Source organism: Oenanthe melanoleuca, chromosome 11, assembly GCF_029582105.1.
Source record: "Oenanthe melanoleuca isolate GR-GAL-2019-014 chromosome 11, OMel1.0, whole genome shotgun sequence".
NCBI classification, from domain to species: Eukaryota; Metazoa; Chordata; class Aves; order Passeriformes; family Muscicapidae; genus Oenanthe; species Oenanthe melanoleuca.
The window spans coordinates 19,787,536-19,814,095 of NC_079345.1; the positions used below are offsets into that span (position 1 = coordinate 19,787,536).

At 44.5% G+C, this 26,560-nt stretch overlaps 1 protein-coding gene across 2 annotated transcripts in view; it reads left to right on the forward strand.

The window, feature by feature from the left end:
- The first annotated feature begins 407 nt into the window (after nucleotides 1-407).
- CDH11 (cadherin 11) overlaps nucleotides 408-26,560 on the forward strand; it is an 81,729-nt gene continuing 55,576 nt past the window's right edge. The window contains exon 1 of one of the 2 annotated variants that reach the window (XM_056500781.1): nucleotides 408-577. The gene's annotated coding sequence lies outside the window, so the exon portion shown is untranslated. Of the gene's footprint in view, nucleotides 578-12,705; nucleotides 12,962-26,560 lie in introns of those variants that run through there. The other variant, XM_056500782.1, reaches the window with a different exon arrangement.

Here is a 26,560-nt window from a genome sequence, read left to right on the forward strand (position 1 = left end):
GAGCGGCAGGGAGGGGACACCCAGAGAGGGGACACCCAGAGAGGGGACACACAGCAGGGACACACACAGGGACACACACGGGGACATGGGGGCCCCCGGGCCCCTCGCAGCCGTGCCCATGGCTGCCTGCGTGACCGAGAGGTGCGGATCGAGCCGCGGGGAGGGGACACCCGCCCAGGGACAGGGACAGGGACAGGGACGGGGAGAGGCTGCCGGGGCTCCTGCCCGGGCTCCTGGCCCGTCGCCTCGCCCCCAGCCCCGCTCGGCCCCGCGGGAGGGCAGGGCCGGGGGCTGCGCTCCCCCTGGGCTGGGGGAAGGGACGGGAAAATCGAGACGAAGCAACAGCCTCCAGCTTTTCCCTTCCTCTAATCTTGCTTCACTCCCCTCGCTCCCTCTCCCTCCCTCTCCCCTTTCCCCTCCCTCCCTCTTTCTAATTCCTGCCGCTAGCTCGGAGCCTCATTCCGCCGCCGCTGCCGCTGGAGTGTAATAGGCTGAAGATGCTGCCGAGCCACTTGTGAATGGGACTCGCGTGGTGTCCCCGCTCCGCAGGCGGCCGAGGGACGCGGCCGGGGCGCAGGTGAGCGGGGGGAGCCGGGGAGCCCCGCCGGGGCAGGGGAAGGCGAGGGGCGAGGGGCGGGAGCGGCGGGGCTGAGCGTGGGCAGCTCGGGAGGGCAGGGCAGGACAGGACAGGACAGGACAGGAGGATGCTGGCGGTACCCCGGAGTTGGCGGGGCCGGGCAGGTGTGCGGAGCCGAGCCGAGCCGAGCGGGCCGGGCTGCGGCGGCCGCGGGCCCCCGGGCGCGCTCGCCGCTCCGGAGGGAGAAGGAAAACGCTCTGGCAGACGCTGCCTTTTTTTTTTTTTTTTTTTTTTTTTTTTTTAATTTTTTTCCTCTCTTCGGTTCTTGCTCGGGGGTGGGAGGAGGAGGAAGGGCTGGCGTTTGGCCGTTTTAAAATGTTCCTCCGGAGAAGCAGATGCCGAAAGCCCCGAACTGAAAATCTTTTACTTGTGCCGTAGCTCCCAGGCACGAAATAGATATGCAGGAATTAGGAGTGCATGAAATGAAGGATACTCTAGCCAGAATGAAAAAGGCAAAGACTTTGATTTATACCCTTCCCCCCCATCCCCCTTATTTTTTATTTAATTATTTTGCTGGCTTTCAAACGCATTACTACTCACAAGGTACCAAAATGGTATCTGTCTCTAACACGGGCTAGTCCAAAAAGCGTTAGACTCCTGGGTGATGCATGCATAAGCACATCCCCAAGGAAGGTAAAATAGATCAGGCTGCGGGTCCCCATAAATACCATTAAGTTCAGAATAAAAGTGCTTCCTGTGCAGCCCTTCGGGAGCACATATAGCAGTCTGACATCATGATACAAACGCCTTCACCTCCTATAGAAGTCCCCCTTTATTGTCTACTCTTTTAAATATTCATTTGGTGAGGAGAGAACCAGTATATGCTGGGAGAGCTTCTTTGTACCGCTGCTACAAAGGACAGAGTGGCTGTGTAACACAGTATTTACCTACCCAGATATCTGTGACAAAGGAACCTCTTTAGCAAATGAGGTCACTAATTCAGAAATTGGCCCTTTATGAGGAGAATGCTCATTTCTTTTTCACGTTCCAATTATTAGCAAGTCCCTGGGAAAGACTTTCTTCCTGTTGATTTGTGATGGTGATACGAGAAGGTTTTCACAGACTCCGTGCCTCCCTGTTAAGAAATTAAATGTTTTGAATTATTTAATACTGGAACTGTTGAATAAGAGCGGCAGCGGCGGGCTGGGGAGCAGGGAAGCACGCACTCAGGCGTGCTGGATGTCCATCTCCTTTCCCCCTCCCTTGCTCTTCCGTCTGCCTCAGTGTTTCCAAAGTCTGTGTGATTCTCCAGGTAAATACTTTGTTCTCTTTTTCCATGCTGGCTAACGGATCCCAGGGAATAAATTGCCTTTCAGTGTAGAAGTCCTGCGATAATTAACCTGACATCGGCCTCAGCCAGGTCTGTCCGCCGAGGTTTGGAGCACAAATCGACGCTTGTGCTCGGTCCTTTGGCTGGTTTTGCAGAGATAGGCGAGTCCAGGCAGGGCAGCTGCAGATGTTTGCTCGGGAGCAGCAGGTCCCTGGCAGAGCTGCGCAGCTCCTGTGGCCGGAGAGGGGCAGTGGGAGCAGGGGAAGGGGAGCGGCAGTCTGCTCCGAGCTCCGTGCCTTAGCACACTAGGCATCCTTGGAGCACGTTTCTGGGTCTAGAAGAGTCTGTGCTCTAGAAAACAGAAGTTCCTGGCTGCTGTTCAAAAGCAGTTCTCCTGCCTCTTGCAGAAGAACAAAATAAAGTTACAAAACTAAGAACAAGATATTCAGTAAAAGACTCTGAAATCCTTTAGGAAAATTTTACCTAAAGGACATCTTTCTTTGGCAGGCTCTTGTTCTTAGGCCCTGAAATAGGATTTTTTTCACCTTTTTTTTTTTTTTTTTTTTTTTTTGTACATCAGAGAATGAGCATGGACAGAGAATGCTGTTTATAGGCTTCTCTACATCAGCTTTAACTTTGCTACAATTATAAGTGTTGCCTGTCCAAAGAAATCAGTAGGACCTAGATTGCTTCATTAGCAGAAACGCTGCTACAATAGGACATGCCAGGGGATAAGATAAGTCATTGCAATTTATCAGCAGCAGTTTCAGAGGAAAATATGTATAGAAATGGTTGATTGAGAGATAGGGCAGCTAAATTAATTTTTCCTCTGCATAAAAATATAGGGAAACTGCAAAGATTGGAGTGATTTCTGTGATTTATCTAATAAAATGCTTTAAAGTGTATTATGTGATTTCAGCTTCAGTTAATAAGCTATTCTGACAACATCTGACATATTTAATTTAGTGTAAGGAACATATGTGAAGTTCAGAGTTACAGTAGACTGAGACTAACATTCTTATTTTCTGCAACTGCTGTAATGTAGCAGCATAACTTGACTAACAAACCTTTGAGTGATGAGAATTCCACAATAGAAGCAATTTCTAGCTCAGATATAGAAATTTCAAGTCATCTCACACTTGGCATCTCTTCTTTTTGGTGAACCCCCTGACTGAATTTTGAATCCATTTTGTGAGCTGAGTGTTTAGCAAAATATCTTCAGTGTGTGAGAAGCAGAGGTCTCATCTGGAATCAGTTAATTTGAAACAGTTTAGCAACGTGCTTCCTGGCCTTGTGTGTGTGTGTGTGTGCGTGAGTTCTACCAGCATTTTAAGCTAAAATCTGTGTATAATTTCCTATGCCATACCTATTTTTATGTTTTTAATGGCACTTCAGCTTTCATTGTTTCTTTGTTGGGGCCAACCCAAGGCTTGGGTACAGAAATGACGAGGTGGCCATTGATTTAAATGGAGACTGGGTAGGGCGCTTTGTCTGGGTGAAGTAAAAAGACTTTATGGCCATTTAATGCCATCTGTATCTTTGTACATCAGATACCTTGTCTCTTAGCGGTCAAGGAGCACGGTACTCACGGCTTTGATACATGCTGGGCATGGAGCAAAACCTCTTATATTATTAGAGGAGGAAATGTATCACCCTGTGCCGGGTTTTGAGGCTGAGGACTCAGATTGCAAGATCCTCGGAGTGCGTTATTCCCGGGGGAAGGAGGGCTGGGATCAGCTGGGGGCTGGGATCAGCTCTGGGCTGGGATCAGCTCGGGGCTGGGATCAGCTCCGGGCTGGGATCAGCTCCGGGCTGGGATCGCTGGGGGCTGGGATCAGCTCCGGACTGGGATCGCTGGGGGCTGGGATCGCTCCGTGCTGGGATCGCTCCGGGCTGGGATCGCTCCGGGCTGGGATCGCTCCGGGCTGCGCTGCGGCGGGCGGGCAGCAGGGGGCGGTGCTGCCCCGTGTGTTCCCGCAGCATTCCCGGCTGTGTGCCCGCGGGATGCGGGGCCGGACCCGCCGTGTGCTCCCGCAGCATTCCCGGCTGTGTGCCCGCGGGATGCGGGGCCGGACCCGCCGTGTGCTCCCGCAGCATTCCCGGCTGTGTGCCCGCGGGATGCGGGGCCGGACCCGCCGTGTGCTCCCGCAGCATTCCCGGCTGTGTGCCCGCGGGATGCGGGCCGGACCCGCCGTGTGCTCCCGCAGCATTCCCGGCTGTGTGCCCGCGGGATGCGGGGCCGGACCCGCCGTGTGCTCCCGCAGCATTCCCGGCTGTGTGCCCGCGGGATGCGGGGCCGGACCCGCCGTGTGCTCCCGCAGCATTCCCGGCTGTGTGCCCGCGGGATGCGGGGCCGGACCCGCCGTGTGCTCCCGCAGCATTCCCGGCTGTGTGCCCGCGGGATGCGGGGCCGGACCCGCCGTGTGCTCCCGCAGCATTCCCGGCTGTGTGCCCGCGGGATGCGGGGCCGGACCCGCCGTGTGCTCCCGCAGCATTCCCGGCTGTGTGCCCGCGGGATGCGGGGCCGGACCCGCCGTGTGCTCCCGCAGCATTCCCGGCTGTGCGCCCGCGGGATGCGGGGCCGGACCCGCCGTGTGCTCCCGCAGCATTCCCGGCTGTGTGCTCGCGGGATCACGCCCCGCTCCCCGGGCTCGCACAGCCCTCCAGCCCCTGCACCGCCTCACCGCGGCCGCGGCACCGTCTTGGCTCTGGCGGAGGAGTTTGGGGGGCTGGAAGCGCGACAGGCTGGCTCCACAGCTGGAGCTGGGTGTGGAATAGCAGCGCCGGCCCCTCTCGGAAGGGGCTTCGCTCGCGCTTTCCTCCCTTTTCAAAGGCAGCGTCGGTTCATACCATGCCAAGAGTTTAAAGGCGGGAAAAAATGAGACAAACAAAATTTCTTTCAGACGTGATATCGGATTTGAGAGCTTTTATAAGGACATCCTTGATAAGGGAAACAAAACAAACAAACAAAAAAACATATTAGGCCAAATTGGACTAGTTTTATCTGTTCACATCCAGGTCAGTGGAGCTTACAGCTGAAAGACTGAGAAAAGCAGATTGGTCCAAATCACTTCCATATATCCTGCAGCACCCTGGAATACAAAAGATGATGTTACTACCCACAAAATCATGGAATGGTTTGGGTTGGAAGGGACCTTAAAGCTCATTTCTTTCCACCCCCTGCCATGGGCAGGGACATCTTCCACTATCCCTGGCTGTTCCAAAGCCCATCCATGCTGGATGCTGACCAGCAAGGACATATATGATCATATAAATTTGAAATGGTTGCAGGCATGAAAAGGGGCTTATTCCAGTTGCTGCCTTCTGATGTTCTTCTAGACATGCCCTTTGGGGTGTTCCTACAGACTGGATCTCTGGTTTGATTCATACCAACCACATTACTGTGTATAAGAAGGATGTACCACAAATGTGCAGAGTGCAGGACTCTACAATACTGCAGAACATCTCCTGGGTGCAGCCAGAGAAGTCCATTAATGCAGCTCATCCAAGTTCTAATCCAAGTTCAAGGGAAAAGGGCACAGGAGACCTGTGAGTGCCCATCCCCTGTGCTGCAGGGGTGAGAACAGCCCTTCAGCTGCTCTCTGCGCTCAGGCTGGGAGGGAAACGTGGAGCTGCCAGTGCTGCTCAAGGCCCTCCTGGGAAGATCCCGCCCGGCAGGGACACCGGCAGGGACACCGGTAGGGACACCGGCAGGGACACCGGCAGGGACATCGGCGATGCCTGGAGGGGCAGCAGGGATTCAGAGAGGAGTGTGTGGAGCCTGCAGCCGTGCTGCTGAGCAGTGCCCGGCGGGAAGGTGACGTCCAGGCTCTTTTTGCCCGACCAAGGCATCGGGGCTCCTTCCACTGCGGCTCGGGGGTGCGGTGGCTCCCGGGCATCCCTGTCCCACCGGGCTCTGCTGGCTCCACCAGCCGTAATTTAGCTCCTCGGTTTTGAAGTGCTGGCTTAAGAGAATTCTAAGGGGGTTTTGTGAGTGTGGTTGGTTGTTTTTTCCCTTCAAAGTTTGGCAATGAGTGAGAGCCCTCTCCCTTCTGAATCAGCAAGAGTTCATCAGAATTCTTAATTGGAATGCAATGGCAGGCAGAGTTGGAGTAGTAGAAATCAATGTAAATGGATTAAAAGAAAAGGACCAAGTAACCGAATGTAAAAAAGGAGGAGGATTTTTCCAGAGTGATTGGTGAACACTGTAGCAAGAGGTTTCCAAATATAATTCATTATTATAATGATGTTTAATTGTTCACCAACAGGTAGTCTGTAGCCACGTTATAGATACACTAACAGAAATTGTGGATCATGGAGCATGATAATGCAGACAGAATTGGACAGGACTTTGATATGTGAATGTCAGTTGTAGGAAATGCCTGTCAAGACAGTAATTACAATTAAAGTTTCATTAAATGGTGTTGGTGCAGACTGGCACTGTTGCCATTAGCCCTTAGTGATATGCTGAGGACACGGCCCGTGCAGGGGAACACTGGAGAGATGAGCAGTAGGAATTGTATTCAAAATCCCTTGAAAACAGAGTTTTCATCTTTGTATGGTGCACTTAGTGCAGGTTTTCATGCCCTATGGGCAAGCCCAGCTCAAGCTCAGCCTGGCTGGGTCAGGTTTGTCCCTGTCCTGTCCTCCAGGCTGGGACAGGCAGTAAATCAGTGCTGTGTCCTCTCACAGCCCCAAAAACTTCCTGAACTCACTGCCAATCCCATTGAAGGGCTGCTTCTTCTGCCCCATATTTCAGTGCTCTTACTTTTACATCAGATATTCCAAGGGAAGAGAGTCATGCTTAAGGTTAAACTGCTGCCATATAAACTCTGGTTCAACATAATTTTGATCCCAGTGAGGCTGCTGTTATATACTTTTAAATAAAATCAAACTTCAGAAACACATTAATTGGTCTCAGTGGTTAAGTTAAATAAATAGTTAAATACATGCATACATATCATTCTACCAAGGCTAAGTCATTAGTTCAGTGCAAAGCAGAAATGATGGCTCTATTGGAATCAGGAGACTAAACCCTATTTCCATTAATGTTAACTGTTTTATTAATACATGCATGTGTCGGCATTAAGTCATAAATTTAAATGGTCTGCCCCTTCTTGATTTAAAGTAATTATCTCACAGATCTTGTCTGCTAAATGAATAACTCTGTTACTCCTTTCATCTTTTATCAACTAAGTTTTTTGGGGGTTTTGTGTGTGTGTATAGACATTGCAAGGCAAACAAAAGAAATAGAGCTTGTGCAAAGCTGGCTGGCATTTGAACCAAAAATAAATGTTCACAGACCAAGCAATGTACCTGTAACCATGCCAGCCCCCAAACAAGGGTTCCCACACCTTTTCAGTCACAGACCTGTCTTATGTGCATTTTGTACACTCATTTACAGAAGTGATTGGAAAACTTCGGTGGAAGCAATAGGTTAAAATTGCAACCTTTATATTGCTCAAGGAAAATGCCATTCAAAAAGTTTATCCCTAATTTTTTTGGACATAGTTTAATAAGAGAGAGATAAAGAGAGAGGAAGGTAAAGGGAGAGATCCTGAGGCAAATACAGGACTTTGAATGGCCTTTAGAAATTAAGAAATTATTTCATTAGAATGGAAAACACAATTGAAATGGTGGGATTCAATTCTAGGATTTAATCTCACCCTCCTCAGAGCAGTGCTCCCTTCAGGGACATGACCACTCACTGGTGCAGGTCAGGATTTCTCAGCATCACTCGGCTCATGGTAGATCACCATTCAGGACAAGGTTTTAGTGCTTTTCTTGCTTTCAGGGCACTTCCTGGTCAGGCAGGAATGGCTCTGAGCTGTTTTCCAGGAAGGAGCAACATCAGAGCAGCTGAATGCTGCCAGGTTAATTCAGCACGTGCAGAGCACTGACCAAACCCTCCCATTCCAAATTGCAGGAGGCACAGGGATCAGCAGCCTGGTGGAACTGAAAATCACTCCAACATTTATCCAGTGCACACAGAGAACAGATTTTTTTTTATGATAATGGCTCCTTCCCATTCTCTTTCAGGGTATTTTTCTTGCAATTGAAATTCCAGACATCTTCAATATTTCACATTAGTGAAAAGTCGCTGTTCATTCACAGTTTCAAACCCAATTTCTCCAGACGTAAGAGGTTCCAAAATTTTGAAAAGCAGCTGAATAATAATTTTACTTAGGGCTCCGATTCAAATAGAAAATTTTGTCCAGTGCTGATTGTTGCCTTTTTATTTGTTACTGTTCCAATTATAGCTGGTATAGCTGGGAGAATATGGCTGATTAGTATGCATTTCAATTCTTTTTAGCACGGTGGCAATTTCCATAGCATTTCTTTTTCAAAAGCAAGAAGAAAACAGAGGAGGCAGTGGCATTTGCATGCAAACAATTTGTCATTTACATACAAAAGGACTGATTAGGTAGCAATACATGTGGCTGTAGGTCAGACAGGATGGTCATAATTGTTCTTTCTGTCCTTAAAGTTACGAATTTTGTAATGTTTCTATGAAAAAGTTTACTTATAAATTCATTACGTTCATGTTTCAAGTATTGAGTTACAAATCCTCTTAGAAGTCTCTGGTTTTCTGTGGTGCTTTGGCTACAGACCGCTAAGTGAAACCAGTTTTAGCTGATCCCTTGCTCAGTGCTTCCCAGCCCTGTGCTGCAGGTCCCAGTCCACTGCCCTGGGCAGCCCAAGCTGCTTTGGAACATGCAGAGCTAATTGGGGCATCTGCATGACCTGGCTCACAACAAACCACCTGCAGCAGCTGAGGCGGTGTCTCTGTGCCCTCCAGTCCTGCCTGTGCCCCTGGGCCTGGCTCAGGGTCTCAGGTTCCTGCACCTCCAGCTGGAGTTCACTCACCTTGCTGAGGTGTGGATGAGACTCTTTGCCCTCAGTTTGTCAGATCCTGCTCTCCCTGCAACTCCAAATATAATATTCAGTGAACGTTTCACACCCAGACTTTCCCACTTTGCAATGCAAACTTTGCTCTGCCCTCCCATAACCTCACCTTTAGCAGGTACAGTGACCTCTTCTGACCTTTCTTTTTTTGTTTTCATATTTCTCCTTTACTCAGCCAGCTCCACTTGTGTTCAAAAGCGGAGACATTCTTCTCAGTTTCCTTGGGTCAGGCTTATCCAATATTTGCCTTCTCTGGCTCTTCCTGCTCCCTGAATTAAGCAAGGTTTTCGTGTCCAGCATACAGGGCAATCACACTCCTCACTACGAGCTTGGAGCTGATGTCCAGTGATCTTCTGCTGACATTTCACTTTTTGGATCCAACAGCAGAAGCTCATTTTTCTGTGTGTCTCAGTAGATATCAAAGTGCTGGGAGAAGCTAAAATTAATTCTCAGCATATTCAATGGCTTCAATAATTATTTACTCCATGACAAAGAAAACCCCACATTTAAATGAGGCAAGAGTGTGATCTCTCCTGAGAGAGGAAGTGGGAACCAGCCCTGCTGCCTCACTAGAGAAGTGCAATATGCAGCTGTCACATGGAACTAGGACATAATGAACTCCATGGAAAAGGCAGCACGAGGATTCACTCCAGGCTGCAGTGATGTGCTGTCATTCTGGTGCACCACAAATTACCAAGTGGCTGCTGGCTTGAGCTTTAAAGGAACAGTCAAAACACATGAGGAAAATCAAAAGTCAAAAGTCAAATTGCTGATTTTTTTTCCTCATGGCATGGGCTTGACATTGAGTTCCACCTTATTGTGCCCTTCAGTGTGGATTTTTACTTTTGGAAGGCATGGGGAATGCCCACCTTGGTTAATACATGCTCAGAACTTCGTTGTTATTTGTTATAACTTTGTTAACCGTGATTAGCAGCCTTTTGAAATGATTCATATGAGCAGGCCAGTTTGAGCTGTTTATCTGACCTTTGCACTTTCCTGGTTAAATTCAGGCTGGTGAAGCAGATCTGAAGCAGAGAAGTGGTGCTGGAGTCCATGGGGTTATTCACTGACACTGGCATTATTGAGCAGCACCCTTGACATGGTATTTCAGGGAATTTTGGTGGCTACCCTGAGTTTGTGTTTGAGTTTAGATGGAGTTGTGCATCCCAGGGCTCAGCCAGGTTTTGGTCCTACCAGTGTTAGGAATGCTCTCAATGCTCCATCAAATGGATGAAGTTGCACTAATATGTGTTTAATTATCCAGTCAAGTTGAATGAGAAATGAGTTGGGCTGGGATAACCAAGTCTGCAGAGGAAGTGCCAGCTCTCAGATTTACCAGGATTTACCAGGACTTGCAGCTGCTCCTTGTGACCTCGGCTTTTTTTGAGACGAGCTGGAGGTCAGGGAGGGAGCTCCTGGGATTTCTGCCTTCCTGGCATCCTGAGGGCTCCCACCCCACTGTGCACATCTCCCATCACTCAGGAACAGGCTGCAATTCTGTGTTTTGCTCACAGAGCTGTGAATCCTGCTCCCAACTACCCCCACAAACAGTCTGGGGAACAGCTCAGCCTTTATGGTATTTCCCTTCAGAAATGAGTAACCAGCAAGTAATTTCTTGGCAGTTTTACATTATAGGACAGCTACCAAAACTCAGGACTTTTAACTGTGATTTACTTGTTTTCCCTCCAAAATTTACAGAAGGTCATTGATTCTTTATTAAGAAGATAATGTAAATGAAATTAATCATGTCTACAAAAGACTTTTCCATTCATATTTAGTCATTTTGCCTACTGCAGGAGAGGAGAATGTTTTTGCCTAGAGGTATCTCCCATCTGGAAATCACATCCATTTTTACTAGAAATGAAATAATTCAAAATAAAACGAAGTAAAGCTTGTGTTTTAACTGTTTCCATGTTCTTTATACTATATTTAACCCATAAGTGCCTTGGGTATTTTGTTACTCTGAGTTAATGAATGCTAATTTCTTGTTGAATTTGAGATCAGCAGCTCCTCCTTTAACATTTTTCACTGATGTTACCAGGAGTGTTTGCTCAAAGAGGAAGATTTCCCTTTTCTCATGTTAGATACATGTGCAGCTCCTTTGGCTTTATGGAAAATTCATAAAATTGTGTCTACATTGACTTCTTTTCTCATTCTCACCAACTCATTATACACATTTCCCCTCTGGGCTTTACAGAAAGCACCAAGTTTTATTTTCCAACAAATCAGAAACATCCCAACTTTTTAACAACTTATCAAGCATTTTAATGTAAATACATGAATTTCCATCTACATCCTCATGCCCCAAAATAATTTGCCTATTATCTAGGGAAAGGCAGGCTGCTCATTATGCTTTTTGCAGCCTGTATTCTGTGAATTGAGATGTCACTCTGCATGACAGGGATTCTTTCCCCAGCTGTGCTGTGAAGGACAGATGCCTTTCTGCCATGAATGAGACCAGAAAAAGTCGTGTTGCAGAGCTGTTTTTGCCACATCTCAGTAGTCTGGTGAGGTCATTTCCATAATCCATGGAACTGCTGCTAAAATTAGGGATGTATCCATGGCTGTGTGTTGGAGCTGTGTAGGGAACTGAGTGAGAGATTGCTATATATTAATTATGCCTTCTAATTATGTCCTTTTAGTAACCTCCTCATGTCCCGAAAGGATCTTAGCATGAATGATGAGGAGCCTAATTCCTCATTTATGTGGAGGAATTCTCTCACTAATCATATCCAGAATGGAAATCAGCTGAGAGCACAGTGTCTGCACTGACTTTTGTTTCTGTTTTTCTGCAGGCAGCACAACCAGGGCTTTGACTTGGTCATGGCACAGATTAATCCATCCAGGTGCCTGTATCTGAGGAGAGGGAAGGCTTAAATCTACTCCATTTTCCTATTTGAGGGTGTTCTTTCACCTGGCTAGAGGGGTCTGTGCTCACTCCCATTTCTTTTGGGGGAAATAGTTGGGAAACATGGATGTGATGAAATGAAAGCCAAACCCCTTTGCTTCTCAGCAGTACTTTCATGCCTTGGTGCCATGCCATCCAAAAAGCAGCTCCCAAAAACTGCTTTTAAGACAGGTTGACTTGACTGTTCAATGAACATCCCATCGAGTGTGTGGTACAGGGATCCTCCTGGGCCTGCCACGCCTCCTGTGCTCCTTCTGGAGCAGCACTGGGGAGCACCAGGGCGCTGCCTGCAGTCTGCTGCTGGTGCCCAAAGGGTTAAACCCCATGTGGGCCAGTTGTGTGTGCAGCTTCAAACAGCCACTATCGACATCAAAAAGGGACTGCAGCACTCCTTGATCAAAGCTCAGGTAATTTAATTATTTGCCTTTATGAATCAAGGGGTCCTTGAACAAGCTCAGGATGCCTGGATATTAGAATATGGGAAATTTATTGTTTCACTCCTTCCAATGTTCTGACATCAAAGAGAGTCTGTTTCTATAAACAAAGCAGTGGGAAGTCAACGAATCCAAGTAAAAGCTAATGTGGAGAGACTCAGTTTTCGGAGGTCTTTGTGAGCTGGAAATGAAGATGATTCCTGTGGGGTGAGATGTTTACCGCTGTGATTCTTTGTGTCTGTTTCATGTGAGAGAACATCTGTCCCACGCTGGAACGCTCAGCTCCTGCTCCCGTACAGCCCCTCAGTTGCCGTTGTTTTCCCTGTTCTCAGGTCTGGGCGATGTTCTGCATTGTGGGTTGCAAATCTTTCAGTGCCGAGCTCTGAGTGGCTCAGACCACGTCAGGTTCTAATTAGCAGGGTGCAATTAGACCGGGCACCCCTGTGCGGGGGCGGCTCCGCAGCATCCCGGCCAGCAGCCGGGATAAATTCCGGATAAATCCGGGAGGGAAGCTCAGTGCGAGCGCTCCCTGAGCCTCGCACAGCCGCAGCTCGCAGTTAATGGGGCGAGAATGGATTGGTATCTTGAAAACCCCAGCCTAGCCGAGAAGCGTGTGCTGCCACCAGAATGGATCCTCCGCCCGCAAAACTATTTCTAGGAGACGTGAATTGCTTTGTATCTTTCCCTTCTCTTTGCATTTTTACATTCTCTTTTCTCGGTCTGCCAAATTTGCTTTTGCAGCTGGGGCCTGAGCCCTGTTGTTTCCTTGTTCATGGAGCAAACACAAAATACTAGAATTTCTTCTGGTAAGTGCCAGCCTCCGGTGTGTGTGCTGTGTGTTGATGTGCTCCCTCATTTCTGCACAAAAGCTCTCTCCTTGCCTGTGCTGCCCTGCTTTGGATGTGGTTTTGGATGCATTTTATTCACAACCTGCACCAGGCTTGTGTGAGAAGCTGCTGCTGAAGGCAGTGAGATGTCTCTGTGCCTCCTCATGTCTCAGCAGGAGCCAAAATAAATTAGTGGGAGACAAATCAGCAGAGAGAGGAAAGAAATGCAGTCACTACAGACAGTGACAAATGTTTCTGAAAATGATATAAAAGTTATCTAAATAGAAAACAAAACAGTGGCTCATTCCACCTGCTTGTATTTACCTGTGAAATAAGAGCCACAAATTTCTAATGGTGCAGATCCTTTTGCAAATGCATTCTTTTTCCTTAAAAATGCGATGGAAGTATTTTAGGGGAAGGGCTGCAAAATGAGAAATATTATAAATAAACTACTTAATTATTTTTTTTCACAACATAGTGAATAATTAAGACAGCAGTGCAGTATTCTGCAGCTCTCTGGTGAGGAGATCTACAGAGAATTTTGTATAACATGGTGAGAGGATGCTTGGAGAGATGTTGCTCTGCGTGTTGTAAAGAAGGTGTAACCTTCATCTATTGATTACCTGTAGAACAGCTCTATCAGCTCTGTGCGTATCAGTTCCCTACAGATTACAGAATTTAATCAACTGAGCTCCGTTTTAGAGACATTCCAAGTTCCTACAACAAAACTCGGACAACTGTTATTGGAAAAATGTTTTGTTTGAAACTTTTAAAACCTTTGAGTCCCATTTTTCAGTTTCTTTAATTTGGACAGGGAACTTTTAAGACTAAAAGATTTTGCTTTTAATTTCCAAGAATTAAACATTATCAGTTTATTACCAGGTGAAACTCTTTATTTCTTATTTTCTGATAATTCAGCCACAGAAAGGTGATTATTTAGCTCAAGTTGCTTGGTTAGGATTTCTAGTAGCATCCAAGACAGCCAGGCAGGACTGCTAAAAGTCTTCCAGGCCAGGTTGGACTGGGTTTGGAGCAGCCTGATCTGTGGAAGGCATCCCTGCCCGTGGCAGGGGTGATGTTCAGGATCCTTTCCACCCCAAACCATTCCATGACCCTGTATGAGAGCCCACAGCCCTGCTGGGTGTCAGAGTTCCTGGGAGCTGCTGGTGGCACAGGGTTTCTGGCAGCCTCAGGTGTGTGCCCAGAGCTCAGAGCTCCGTGGGCAGTGGTGATGCAGGGCAGAGCTTGTGCCATTACCAGAGGAGGAGGAATTGATTAGCAATAACACACTTCATTAACGCTCCACTTTCTCAATCATTGTAATTGTGGTTCTTCCCCTAAAACATCAAGTGGAGCAGGTTTTGTTTCAACCAAATCAATCTAATGTGTTAGAATTTACATAATTTCCTCTCATTTCGTTTATGGAGCAGCAGGAATTTTAATTTGCATTGTCTGTATAGACTATAATCAAAGTGTTAAGAGCACAAGGTTTATTCATTATGTATGGCATGTGGTGACAAATTTGCATAATGGGCCACATCTTGCTGAAATGTTCCTTCTTTCCCCACACCCACCTTGGCAATTTCGTCTAGTAACTGATTTTCTATAAACCTGGTAATTCAATTACACAAGACTTTGAGTCCCTTGGAATACTTAGTGGGGAGAAGTATCCCTATACAAATTAAAAAGTGGATAAAATACCATACTGAAAGATGAGAAGGGCTAAGGGCAAGCCTTGAAAACTGGGCTGTGGTTCCTGAGTTAGGGAGAAAGCTGATATAAACCCATTGTTGCTGCTGCAGTAGAGTAAAGGTGAACATTCAGAGCATGAATGGAAAGGTGCCTTTTATGTTTGTTTAGTGGCAATTCCTACATAGACTCTTTCCTATGAAAATTGTCAGGACTAAGTCAGGGGACTAAAAAGCCATTGAACAATTAAGGTGCTGTCAGTGAAAACCTCCATCATAGACTGTTGTCTGCCAAGGCCAACATTTGCTTTACAAAAATGAAAGGCTTAGCACAATGTAATTTTTTTTAATAGAAGATTATTATATTTTAGCACATAGAGAAAAAAATGTAGGAGCTAAAAATATTATCTAAATGAGAGATGTAATGCATCCTTTGGTTTGGATACCCAGACCCTCCATGGAGCATCTCAGAGCTTAAGATTTATCATTTAGATCTTCAGTTGGTGAGTTTTGCATGTGGCACAGTTTCATTCTCTCTTCTGCTGCCCAAGGATAGTCAGACTAAAATGTAGGAGTTTACACCTATTTTTATTTTATCCAACTATCTTACAATCCAACAGTACGAACAATATCTTCTATACACTAACATGAACAGAAATTCAGGTAGAATTTTTCAAAATTCAGGTAGAAGATTTATCTACCTTTGATCCAAGCAAAGCTCCTGACAGAAATGCAGAACATCTTTAGATGTTGACAGTCACAGTTTGTAAGAGAGCACATGGACAGGTGTTTCAGTCCTTTAAGGAAACATTCATACATTTTATTAACACAGCCTTAAATCCCTCATCCGAGGTGAAGAGTTTAAAACTCCCAAAGTGCATTGTATTATTTTAGCTAAGAAAAGGGGCTGTGGGTGTAGTACATGACTTGTGTTTGCAAGTTACATAAGGAGAGCAGCAGACACAAATCTGACATTTGTGAATCTTTCAATCTCTGCTTGAAACTGGAGTGAAACTTTGACGAGGCTGTTGGCACCCAAAGTCTGCCAAAAGGCTTTCAGAGTTCTGTTGCTGTGGGTGCAACAACTGCACACAGGAAAAAGGAGAGGGAGCACTCCAAGTTCACATTACCAAAGTTTGAAGATTAATGCCTGGAGAGAGGGTTGCTCAGTTGGCTTAGAGAGGTGCAGAGGACAAATGTAAATCCACTTAGCCTTTGAGAAAGAGAGAAAATCCCAAGAAAGGGGAGGCTCCTTTTGCACTGGGCTCTCCACTAAAAGGTCCCATTAAAGTGATTAAGCTGGAACATTCTCAAGCCCCAACAGTGGTCACTTTTTTCCCCAGCTTTTCACAGAAGTTGCTGTATGTGCTGCACAGTCTTTGAAAATGCCATCTCCCTCTGCTCTCCAGCTCCTCTGCCTACTTTCCAACTTTTTACTTGCTTACTTATTTTCCTGCCATTTCTCCACATCCACTAAATGCTGTTTAAAAATCTGAAAGGATCTCCCAAGGTTTACAGGGAGAGGCATAGAAAGGGCAAGTCAGTCTTGGTTATCTCTTTGCCCAGCCATATTCTCAGGGATAAACAATGTGTGTGCTCAGGATTCACATCCTTAGAGTGCTCCTGCATGAGCTTCAGAGGTGAGGGTGAGGGAATCTGTACAGTTTTTTAATTGTTTCCCCTCCATACCAACTGTGCACAGCTGTAGGCACCCCAAACTGATCCTGGGAGCTTGCAGAAAATTCTTGTCAAATTGAAATCTCTCTTGAACCACACCAGGTTTTGGAATCTGCTGAAGCATCAGCACATCTTGCTGGTGATTAAGCACCAGCTGAAAAAACACCCAGAAATGGAAATGTCCCCAGAGCTCCTCCTGGCCACCTGCAGGGAGCCAGCCTGTCCAGGTGAAAATGGCTGTGAAAAGCCAAGGAAAAACAGGGAGAAGTTGGAATACGTGAAGATAAATTAGGGACAATAGCACTTCATCCAGTCCGAGGACATGCCCTCTCTGGGCAGCTGCAGCTGGGGGAACCAGGAGGGGCTCTGTATTTGTGTTAACACAGGGAATTGAACCTGGGGGAACCAGGAGGGGCTCTGTATTTGTGTTAACACAGGGAATTAAACCTGGGGGAACCAGGAGGGGCTCTGTATTTGTGTTAACACAGGGAATTGAACCTAGGGGAACCAGGAGGGGCTCTGTATTTGTGTTAACACAGGGAATTAAACCTGGGGGAACCAGGAGTGGCTCTGTATTTGCATTAACACAGGGAATTAAACCAGCCAGGTCAGCTCAGGTACTCTCAGTCTGCAGCAGCATCTCTGAACTGGCTCCGTCCTGCTGCTTTCTAGGGGAATCAGAGCTGCTGAAGTCTGAACAGTGCACCAAGCCTGCTGCTACCATGAGAATAAAATGCAACAGTCAGGGCAATACGTCTGAACCCAGCTCAGCAGCTCCTGGCTGCTGCAGGTGCTATCGCTCCCAGCCTGCTCCCTGCAATTTCAGATACAGTTTTTCTTGTCCGTGGCTTCAGCAGCTGTCATGTAGATCAGGCTCCAGCCCAAATCTCTGTCTGTGGCACTCTTTGTGAGTAAGAAAAATGTGTTTTACAACTCAGTGTGAGAGATGAAAGCAAAATCTGATAAAGTTAAAATGTTTTACAAGTTTAGCGAGTTGTCTCTTGAAATAGCTACAGAACTTGGGCAGCCACTGAAATCCAATGTACATGAGTCAGTTGAAATAGCAGCTATTTGTTGTAAATGTTGTAATGCACAATTAAACAGGACCACTTTGATTTTTGTAAAAGGCTATAGCTAATCCAATTAGAGAAGTGCCTAGATTAGGGTAATTAAAAGACCAACTGCACCTCCCTTCTAACCCTGGGAGGGAGAGTTTGGCACCCAGGCAGGAAAACACAGGGATGGTTCATCTTTGACTCTGATGTGCTTGGACAAGACTTAGGGTCACTCACTGGGCTTGTTTTTCAGTTTGTACTCTTCTTCTTTTGGAACATGGAATGGGATTTTTTTCTTTTCTTATCATCCAGTATCATCCAGGGTTTTTACACTGCAAACATGTTCCTCTTAAGAAACTGGTTGATTTCTCAGGCTCTGTTCTTATGGCACTTTAGGTTTTCATTTCTAGTGCACATCTGGAATTTCCTACCCTCAAGCCTGTATGGTGCTCACATGTGATGGTGTTTTAGGAACTGCACCTTCAATGCCCTTCTGTGCCTGCCCAAGTCGAAGTCTAGAAATTCCTGGTGTTCCTTTTTTATTCAGTAGTGCATACAGGCAATTACTGATAATTTACATGATAAGACAGGAGTGAAAGTAGAAACCCCTTGTTTTAAGTGCTATGATTTATAGGGTGCTTTGAAACTCTTAAAAATATTGGTGTTGCTAGCTTTCAAAGGAAATAGATCTGCTGTAAATAGACAAACATTCCACTAATGATTCTTTCTCTCCTTGACCCTGTTTCAATCCAGGGACTATAAAAAAACCCACTAGCTTTAAACCTATTAAAACCTATTTAATAGGTTTTTGGAAACTTAGTTTTAAATCAGGGAAAGATCAGCAAAATGACACTGCTGGCTGGAGAGGAAAAATGAGATGTCTTGTACCTGAAATAAGTGCTACAAGCCTTTGTGAGGCAATGGCTGTATTTTTCCCCCTGCATGATTCGATTTTATAAATATCCTGCCGTGTTCAGGTGTGTTCTGGCCTGCCCATCAGCAGTGCAGGGCAGCTGACAAGCAGCCAGCAGCTCTTAATGACAGCACTGGGATTTTTGGCACCTTTTTTACACCACACTGGCTCTGTGCTCACAGGGTAATTATCTCTCAGCTCTGCTCTGTGCCACTGAGCACTGCTCCTTCCAGAAATTTCCCAAGAATGTTCTTATGATTTGTGGGGAAAAGGACCCTTCACTCCAAATACAATTAATGCTGGGGTATTACCAACACCTGCTCCTTGTTTCTCTTTTATGAAATGCTTTCAGGGAATCTTGGGCAGGTTACAGCTTTGGGATAGGGAATGATAAACAATTTTGTATATTCTTGGACATCAAAGGAATCCCAGCACTTATTTGTGTGGAAGGCATCAGAACTTTTGAGGATGGTTAATAGGGTCAAATGCAGGCAGAGGCAGAGATCATGGAGGTGTTGTACCTAAAATCTTTGTTTCATGCATAGTTTGGCCCTGCAGGAAGCTCTTTATGGCTTCATCATAAGAGCTGAAATCTAAAATAGACTGAACAGTGCCAGAGGCAAGAAGAACGTGGATCCTCTTAGCTCCATATACACTCTGCCAGGTGAAAGACAGATATCAAATTAATTTTTATTTATAAAATTTCACCCCAATGGTGCTTCATCTTTCACCTTTTCAGTGCCTGGACCTTTTAACCTATGTTTGTTCTGTATAAAATATCTGTTGTGCCTTTCAAATTAAATATTGCATGTTTATTGAATTCCCACAGAGCCTGGGAAAACCAAGAGGTGTATTTTGGATTAGTGGACCTCTAGTGAAATTCATAGTTTTGTCCTTACAACTTAGAAATAAATTTTTAAAAAATTCTTCAAAGTGTATCTGTTCACAAGATGTTCCCTGTATTTCATTTGCTTTTTTTCCAACTACTTCAATATTACTATTTCAGTTCTGAAAGTCTTTTTCTTGAGTCTTATTTTAAATAGAGGAAATATAAAGATTTTATTCCTGTAGTAAAATATCCCTTGAGGAGGGCTGAGATTACCACAGAATGAGAAAAAACTCAGATGAAAATCTGCAATAATATCTCAAGGAACCATTAAAGTTTTCAAAAGAAAGAACATTAAATTAATATAGGGTAGTCATTTATTTCAAGTATTTTCTTCAGATACTATGGTATGGAATTGCAATATTTATTTTTCTTATTCTTGAACTCTTATTATTTTTTCCAGCTTCTTTTAGGATAATGTTGTCAGGTATCTATTTCCCACATAAATTCAGTAGCTGCAATCCTTTATGCAGAAAAGACAAGACATTTACTACCTTGAAGTGATGGTTTCTCAGATGCTAAAACAAGCAAAAATCATAAAGCGACAGACTTGCTGTAATTTTAGCTACTTATTTCCTGGAAGAAAAAAAAAACCTGAATTTTTAATTCAGAAGAAAATTAATTCCATCCCTTAGTATTCTTAGTAAATGACTCATGTAACAGTTTTCAGGCACCAGCAAATCTGTCTTTGGGTAAGACACAAGATTGAACTTCAGAGGAACTGCTGACGCCCACATGGTGTCAGTTGGACTCAGCTGACACCACTTGCCAAATTTATTTCTTTGTCTGCCCCTTGTTTCTCTGTAGGAGAATATGTGGAGATCTTGGAAGGCGTATGGAGCATGGAAATGTGTGTGCAGTTGGTGGGAGAGCCTCTGCTGGGTGTGACAGCAGTAGTAGCTCTGTTCAGAGGGATGGGAACAGGGAAAATCCACTAGCACAGCCTCATGGAGCTATGGAATAGAGCTGCACTGCACAGGTCAGAGGCCTGAAACGATTCCTTTTTTTAATACTACTATTTGTTATTAGTTTTATGTCAGGACAGTGGCAGGAAACAGAATTTTCTTCAAATGGAGATGTTACCTCTTAAAGAATTGTACTCTCACCAAACCGTCTGCTCCAAGTTTGGAGTTTTTTTTGTGGTTCAAACTTGAAAAAGAAAAAAAAAAATTCATGAATGTCTTCCTGGGTCCTGTTCTACAGCAGAAAGTGTTTGCTGGTACAGTTCTACCAGGATAGCTATATCAACAACACTCCTTATTTTAAGCACAGCGTGTGCTGGCAAAGAAATGCTTTTATCAGTTCGTGGATAAAACTCATATGGTAGAAATGACTTGGGTTCTGCCAGCTGAAAAACTTCTCAGGTTTTTGTCTTACACTGTCAGGAGGGGCTGAGGCATCTCTGATGTAGGCTGGACAGGGAGCCAGGGAAAGTGAGACATTGCTAATTTAGATATCTCTAAAGTTTCTGCTATTTTTTAGACATTATTTCTAGAGTCACAATTTTGAAGAAACACTGTTATCACCAGCACAGAGAGGTGTCAGTGCAAAGGGATTTAAGGTCTTGTAAGAACTGGCAGAAAAGATTGATAGACTATATGGTTAACGTCACATTTGCTAATCTAGAGAGATCTGAGTAAAAAATGTGAGTTCTTTTCCAACCACTGTGGATTCTTTCAGTGACTTGTTTTATGGCCTTTATCCAGGCCATTCTTCTCTTTACACCAGCCCAGGTGGCTGTGCCCATCTCTTGGAATAGGTTTGCACATGGTTTTAGAAATCTAGAGGCTTTAGGGAGATAGGGCCTTCTGTCAAACCAGAAGAGTTTCCAATCTAAGTAATCTAAAATGGGTAAAACTTTTCTTACATAAAAGCCCTGTGCTAACGTAAAAACCTGGGGATGTAACAGTGACCAGCAGTGCCCTTCAGTTCAGAAGCTGCAGGAGCTGTAGCTCACTAGCTACATCATTATTAAATTAGCAAAATTAAGCACTTCTTGGCTTGGAAATGCTGCTAATCCACTGCTGGTGAACAATGTGTCATTCACACACAGTGCTTTACAATCCTCACTGCAGAACTCCATTTCCATTTTCCTCTGGATAAGCTTGTAAGTGCAGAACCTATTTACTCCAGGCCTGGGTGTTTTTCTGAAGACAGGACTGTTTAGGGAGAGGCAGGACAAAGAATAAGTAGAGAGCTCTCAAGCATCTGTCCCAGATGTGAGGCTGGGTCTGCCCACAGCAGGTACACGAGGACACTGCTGCACCCTCTTGCCTCTGGTCATCCAAGAAGTTTCCCAGCAGCACATGTGGCTCTCGAGCCTCCCTCAGCTGTGCAGAAAGCTTTTCATTATTGCTGATAACTGAGGGAACTGCCAGGGCCAGCTCCTGCTTCTTTCACACTCTGCTGCCCGGATTGTCTCTAGGTCAGAGCTGTGGCTGGTGCTGTAGGTAAGGACAGAGCTGCTCAGCAGAGATGAGACACCAGGGGAGATGCTCAAGGGGAGAAAAGATGCCAGGCATGGGAGATACAAATGTCAGGAGCATTCCCTTCCATGGGAGCCTTTGTGGGGTTATTTCCCTTTCAGCATTTTTGGTTTGTAAGCAATGAAAACATGAGTTTATACTGTGGGGATGGAGTACAAATACAGGGTGAGGATCAGCTGGCACCAGATCTTTTCTTTGCTGGTAGGTTGAGAAAAGTGTTTGATAACATGATTTATATCCTAATGCATTGTATATATTGCTATATAGTTAGTATATATAGTAATATATGCTCTTTTGGCAATATTGACTTTACCACAATTTTCTGTTTTGTTCTGTTTGTTTGTCCTTCTTTCTCTAAAAGTTACATTTAATGAAAATGGGCTGCAGTTTTGATTTCTACTTCGTGTATAGAGGAGAGAGCTCTGAGTCAATGTTTTCTGTTCTTTTTTTTTTACTGCTCTGTGTTTCAAAGACTGCTTTAGATTTTATTAGTTGTGCCACCTTCTCTACATACAAAAGTCATGTGAATTAAGCAAAACATATTCTTTGTTTTAGGGGTTTAGGATGTAGAAAGTGAGTTAGGCCAAAACAAAAGAATTACCAGTGCAGATGCAAAGAAGATTCTAAGGCTGTGAAAATTTTAAGGCATTTAAAACTTGCTGAGTTTGGGATGAAAGGCAGGTAATGCCTTGGCAGAGCAGCTGTACAGAGCAGATCCTGGCAATGGCATTTTGGGCACCCAGAAAAAGCTGTACTCTTCCTAAAGACACTGTGAACCTCACCCTGCCTCCCCTCCAGCTGGAGCTGGTTCATCCTGAGCCCTGCTTAAACAGGGAGCACTTACAGGATGTTTTACCTCCAGCTAAAAATCTGACCTGAAACTGGCACTGAAAATGTATTTAATTCAAGGCAGGAAAAAAGTTAACATCAATTTATTGAATTGCAGTTCTTCCTTCCCAAGAGCAGGATGAATTTACTCTTAGCTGTGTGCTGTTTATTTGGAGAGGCACTAAATGGTGATGAAGGAGGATGGAGTGCTTGCTAAATATTGCAGAGATGCTCCAATAGCAGCCTGAGCTTCTGCTCACATCTTACCAGGAGCACAGAATAATACACCAGCATGGCTTCAGCTCTTAATAATTCTTCTAATGAGCTGAACTTGTGCTCAGCTTGTCTACTTTTCCCTGATTTTGCGGGCCTAAAATACGATTATAAATCAGAAGTCACCTGATTGCCTCTCTTGGTCTTTGTTGTTTCAGTGCAACAAAGCCATTTATATTGTTGGATAATAAAAATAATGCTTGAGCTGATATATCTTACTAGGCTTCTCATCAATGGAAGTAATCTTGACCAAACCTGCATTTCAGCCCAAATGGGGGGAATTACAACCCCTCACTGTGCTGTTTGAGATTGAGGCAGCCATCGTGTCTGCTAATTGGAGCTAATGATTGCTGTAAATTGGGACACAATTAGTTTGGATTTGACAGCAGAAGTGTTGGGTGTTCACCTGGATGGAGCTAATGAGAAATTCTAAATGTGATTATTACAGTTTATCCAAACAGATGCTCCTACCTTGCCATAAAATCATGGTCATGCATTCTCCTTTCTCAGGACTGATGTGTTAAAATTGACCAGTGGATGTGCCAGGAGCCAGGGAATGGCTCCCAGTGCCAGAGGGCAGGGCTGGATGGGATATTGGGAATTAGGAATTGTTCCCTGGCAGGGTGGGCAGGGCTGGCACAGGGTGCCCAGAGCAGCTGTGGCTGCCCCTGGATCCCTGGCAGTGCCCAAGGCCAGGCTGGACACTGGGGCTGGAGCAGCCTGGGACAGGGGGAGGTGTCCCTGCATGGCTGGGGTGGCACTGGGTGGGATTTGAGGTCCCTCCCAACCCAAACCATTTAGTGATTCTATTACTCTAAGAAAAATATGCTGATTTGATGTAATTAAGAACATACAGTAATTTTTTTAGATTATTTTAATAGCATTACTTAATTTACAAGAACTCATTTAATGAAGGTCATCCTGCTTTTCCATTTGCAGTAGGTTCATGTAATAATTACATACTAACATAGTAATTGAAAATGAGTTAATTTCAGCAAAATACTCAGCAAAGTCTTGTGTATGTCATCAACTTTTCTCATCTCACTTGACCATTTGGACAAGGTCACCTACAAGCATTTTTGGTGGAATTGTGTTTATTTGGGGTTTTTTTGTGGGCTGTTTGGTGCATTTTGGGCTGGGTTGATGTGATGTACAAGTGATGTGTGATAACATTCAGTTTCCTAAATGGATGTGTAGTTCTTGGAGTTTGGATCCTGACAGGAATATTAGCAATGACAATTTGAAAGGCTGCTGTGAATAGTTACACAGCATATGCTGTTTCAGCAAATGCACTTGATAATCTGGATTCAGGGAAGCATTTGCAGATATAGGATCTGAAAGTATGTGAATTTGATCAAAATGTTTCAATCTGAAATGAATATTTATAGTGCTTTGGCAATATTTGCATAGCTTTTATAATGGCTCATGGGCGTATCAGACTACTTTCATTTTCTTATCATGGAAAAAGAATTAATTACTTGGGGCAAACAGCTGAATACAGACAAACCCCTCAGCTTTCAGGGGGTTGGAGTGAGGTTCTCATCCCAACCTATGGCTGAAATTATGTCCAGGAGCCCAAGGCACAGATGTTTATCTCTGTACAGCAAAGCAGTGAATTCCATGGTTCTGCTTTTAGTCACAGAATCATTAAGTTTGGAAGAGTCCTTTAAAATCATCAAGCTCAACCAGCAGCACCACCATGTTCACACTGTGAGAAAACCCTCAGCATCCCACCAGAAACTGCCACTCCTGCAGGTGCCCCAGTCAGCCTTGCTCTTCCATGCTCACAGTTATTTTTACATTGGTTATGTTATCTCCAGATCCAGAACCGAATCCATCTCTTTTATTTCCTACTTAAAAAATGTCAGTGGACTCAAGAATCTAAACAAGCCTTTTTTCTCCTCTCAGTGGGGTACTTAAAATAATTCCATCGTTTTCCTCACCCAAAGATGAAAACAAACTTGTGGGTCTTGCCTTCTACCATGAAGCTGAGAAAATGTGGATTTAACACCAAGTGCTTGTAGAAAAATACATTCATAAAATTTCTTCAGAATTCCCAGCTTTTGATTAAAGCTGTCCACCCTTGCCATTGAAGGCACCAGAAAGTTTGCAGCTAAACACTCCTGAGGGTTTTTAAATACATAAAACTTATTTTTAACCTTTTATTTATTGTTGCAAGCTGATGCTTTCAGGTCTCTGATGCCATTTTCTCCCTGACATCTGTATGAGTCATACAGTGCTTTTTATTCACTGTTTTGTTACTTTTCCTGTGCTGCTGATGCATCTTTTGATCTACCTGGCTCACAAATTCTTAAACTTGGAATTCAGCTGCAAGGTTAAGCACTGCAGCCTTAGACTGTTTGTTTTCACCTTCTAATTTTTATTTACTTAATCACATTAATGCTTTCCAGCTGTTTCCATTGAGGTCACCAGATTCTTCAATCCCTTCAATATCTTCTGTAGTCAGGACCTTTCATCATTGTCCAATTCAGATTTGAAGTACAAATCTCTCCTAAATGTTAGTGTTTGTTATGTGGTGACTAAAAATCAGTGGGTTTTTGATTTTGTTTCCTCTGGAGTTACTGGAAATTTCTCAGAATAACCTTCATTTTCCTCATCCACTGCTGATAACTGGATTCTGAGATTCAGCTTTTACCTTCCCCTAATGCCTCATGCATTTTATTATTGAAGAGTTTAGAATAAAAGGCAATTTTGGATAAAGGTTAAATGTAAGCAGGTAACTTTCAGGAAATGTCAACTTAATTTTAGCAAGATTATAAAAAAACTTTCTTTTTTTTGCAAAGCTTTACAAGATGGAACGTGCTCTTTTTCTTAAGGACTGCACAGTCTGCAGCATTTTGGACAGTGATCCCTCTAACCAAATTTGGGTGATAGTTTGGTGGAGACTATGAAAGTTGGATAAAAGTAACTTGACCTTGAAGTTTTATTCACATCTTTTTTATGTGCACACTAATTTGTAATGACAGACATTTGTCCTCTGACTCATTTGAAGTTTCAGAACGTTTGATGATTTTCCAGCCTATAATTGAGTTAAAATAAGACCTATAAGGAACTTTCCTCCATCTGATTGACAGCACAGGTGATGCATCTAAACCCTGCCTGCTGCCAGCTGATGAATGCCCAAGGAAGGGCTGCCTCTCTTTTGAACTTCCTCATCCAGAGGTTTTAATTATTTGTGCAATTTGCTTGTTAAAATTAGACATTTCTGCTTTTCTCTCATAATTCTGTAAAATTTCTGTATCCATCTCAATCATTCATACATTAATTTCTAACAAATACTTGCAGGAAAGTAATCTTGGATTCCTTCTGAGGATCCAAAATATCATTCAAAACCAGAGGGGTTTGTCCCTTCCTGGTTCATGTTAGTTCATGTGTTAGAGTAGATGTTAGTTAACAGGATGTTTTAGGAAGAGAATAATTTCAGGATCTGCTCTTCATTTTAAATCCATGCCTGCTGTATAGTTTGGTGGGCAAAAGAACCCCAAAAAACAGAGAGTGACTCTTGCATCCTTGTTTTTGGTGCAAGATCTTCCATTTCAGCTGATAAAAGTGCTCATTTTAAATATTCTGCAATACAATTAACAAACAAGTCTGTGGAAGGGAAAAGAGTGGCAGGAGATCTTTTGGTTGTGAGCTGCAATCACAGAATCCCAGAATGGTTTGGGTTGGAAGGGATTAAATCACATCCAGTGCCATTCCTGCCATGGCAGGGACACCTCCCACTGTCCCAGGCTGCTCCAGCCCCAGTGTC